Raw genomic sequence first — 3448 nt, 5'->3', positions numbered from 1 at the left:
ACTATATTATATATATTTCATATATAGTATGGTATACTAGTGTATATATTAGTATATAATTATTATATAAAGACACAAGGAAATTTTTACCACCTTAATACCTATATCCCTAAAAACTTAGACAAAATGAGCAAATTCCTAGAAAACCATAAAATATAGACTGATCATTAGAAAATATAAAATATTGATAATTTGTAGTTAACAAATTACAGTTAATACAGTTGTCATTGCATATTATGTAATCACATATTTATACTATTATACTATTGCATATAATACATATCATATATACATTGCATATAATAGTATATATATACTATCATACAGTATATTTTGTACTATTATATAGTATATTAACTATATATAGTTATAATAGTAATTAATATGCTATTATATAATATGCAATGACAATTTACTGTATTAACTGTAATTTATTACATATTATACTATTATATAGTAGTATATTAATAGTAATATACTATTTATGCTGTAGGATAACAGTATAAATAATATTCATATTTATAGGGGATATAGGATTCAAATTGTAGAAAATCAGAAATGAGATTCTCACGTGACAATGTTCTGAACATAAGAGGGGTTTTCAGAAGAAACTGAGTGACAAAAGGCAAAACAAATGTCCATTAGAGTGGAGAAGTTATTAGATATTTCCCACTTAGTTGTTAGTTCTGTGAAATTTATTTCATATTTGTCACATTACTCATATAGTTTGAAATTAGTCCACTATTGTATACTATTTTAATAGATATTATTGTAAATATCTATTTCTTTGCTCATCCTTACCATTAATTCAGTCAGTCAAAAAACACTTACGGGACACCTGCTATGTGCCAGGCACTGTTTGATTGAGACATTGGGATACACAGTGAATAAAATAGACAAATATTTGCCCTCATGGAGCTTCTATTCCAAAGAGAAATGTAGCCGTTGGGGTGTACTCTGTTATTTAGAAATCACACTAAGTTTGAATAATAATGCCAAACAGGAAATAAAAAATCAAGCATAAGCATATATGTCAAGCGATTCTAAATAGGGCATTGATAAAAATATGGATAATTACCGTAGCCCATTAGTAAAGAGTTTGGGTGTGCAGAATTCTGCTGACAACATATGCCTAGTTAAGAAAAAAAATGACCTCCACAGTTAGGATAAAAGCTGTTATATTTACTGAGCTACATCCTGAATATAATATACTGTTACCTAAGGACAATGTTGCAGTGCTGGATAAAGCAATCCCCAAATATGTCTAGTGGCAATTTAAAATGGGTTCATTCCACCCTTAAAAATCCTTCATGGTAAAAGGCAGCATACAAATATAAGTCCTTTGCTGGGCTAGTAATTTATATTCATGAAGAGGATGCATCTAGCAATGATCATTTAAATAACAAATATAGAGTATTCTAAAGAGAAATGATCCTTCCCTTATGCCAAATATGTCATCCAATATCAGTGTCACTGCTGAGGTATCAGGAATGTCAGATAAATCTTCAGATGCCTTATGCCCTGTGCAGTGGAAGTAATTTCACTTGGGGATAAAACCGCCATTTGGCTCAATTACCTTCATACAGTCTAATTCTAGAAGGCGGGCAGGTTTCTTTTTCAACACTCTTTTAAGCTTTGAAAGGTTTCATCGCTAGAGTGATTTCCCTGGACATAGAATATGTTTCATTTCAGCATTAAATGCAGTTTAAAACCAAACAATCTTTGGGAAAGATTTTAGCAGGCAGTTTAGCAGATCTCCCTGTTAGTGGGTGTTTTTAAACTACGCATAGCAATGAGGAAACGTAGTCATCGCCCTGTGTCACCATTCAGTTTTTAACAACAGCCTACAGAGGAAGGATATTTTATCAACATATTGTGTAATAAGTCATTTATGTAAGGTCAACAAAGGTTTATACTGAGCATAAGACGGATATTCAAAATCCTGTCGTACTTGCTTATGTTGACTGTTTATTTTCCTATGAATTTGGAGTGTTCTTTAAAACTTCTACATATCAGATATTTCCCTTTTTACAAAGCACCTTATAATAAGAGAATAATTTAACTTCACATTCAAGTTGTCTTTCAGCTTATAGGCAAACGACTTGTTGTTGTTGTTTTTTAATTTTTTTTTTTCTTTTTTTTTTTGAGACAGAGTCTTGCTTTATCGCCCAGGCTGGAGTGCAGTGGCGCGATCTCGACTCATTGCAAGCTCCGCCTCCCGGGTTCACGCCATTCTCCTGCCTCAGCCTCCTGAGTAGCTGGGACTACAGGCACCTGCCACCATGCCCAGCTAATTTTTGTATTTTTAGTAGAGACGGGGTTTCACTATGTTGGCCAGGATGGTCTCGAACTACTGACCTCGTGAACCGCCCACCTCAGCCTCCCAAAGTGCTGGGATTACAGGCGTGAGCCACTGCGCCTGGCCTTTTTTTTTTTTTTTTAAGAAAAAAGAAAAACATAAAAATGCGATTACCCCATACACAGAAAAGTAAATTCCATTTTTTAAAGAATGTTAAGTAATCTTTTCAATGAAACGGTTGAATTTCGATGGGTCCAAAAATGTATTCCACTCTAGAGAACTCGAAAAAATCAGGTTACTTAACCAATATCTACTAATTTTATTTTTAAATGGTTTTATCCAAATATCTAAATATTATATTTTAATTTTAGGAAACAAAATGGAGATGGTTTTCTCTCAAATGCAACTGTTTTTGCATTGAAATTTTACCTGTTATTATTTTGCTCAATTAAACAATGTATACTATCAAAGGAGTGAAAAAAGTAAAAAGCATAAATGAAAATTTAATTATATCTATGTGTTTTGATTTTGAATTTCTAACTGCATACTTCAAGTTTCTGTATTTTAAATGTCCTTCATAGTAGACTTAAGTGTGGTCACCTTTAAGAACATTTTTTCATTTTTCAAGATATGCTCAATTTCAAAATGTATTCAACCTTTATTTGCAGAATTAGCAATATATGTTATATTATAACCTGCTCCAAGTTATAACTATCTTTCGCATTGAATAGTCAGTCATAAGAAAGTTCTTAAATATTATGTGATGATATACTTTTATTTATTTCAAGGGAGAAATAGATCTTTATTTTGTATTAACCATCCTCTCATGAATCTTTTCTAACAATGTATGCATTACCTCCCAAGTATTTTGCAATAGTAAACCCAGAGCAATGTTCTCATCCCATGTTTAATCCAGAAGAATGGGGAAGCGAGGAGAAAAAAACATAATTAGCTAAAAGACACTTCACTTCAGCTACTTAATTCAGGAAAATAAAAGATTGTCTGCCAAGCTTCCGTTAGACCCCAAATAGAAAATAAATAAAACACAAGATTTCACTTCGATGAACTAACCAAATATATATATATGAATAAAGTTAACATTTTCACCTATTTTTATCAAATACATTTTAATTAAATTGTATTTTTTTA

This window comes from Mandrillus leucophaeus, unplaced genomic scaffold (assembly GCF_000951045.1).
Source record: "Mandrillus leucophaeus isolate KB7577 unplaced genomic scaffold, Mleu.le_1.0 Scaffold365, whole genome shotgun sequence".
NCBI lineage: Eukaryota > Metazoa > Chordata > Mammalia > Primates > Cercopithecidae > Mandrillus > Mandrillus leucophaeus.
This window is presented reverse-complemented; position numbering follows the sequence as displayed.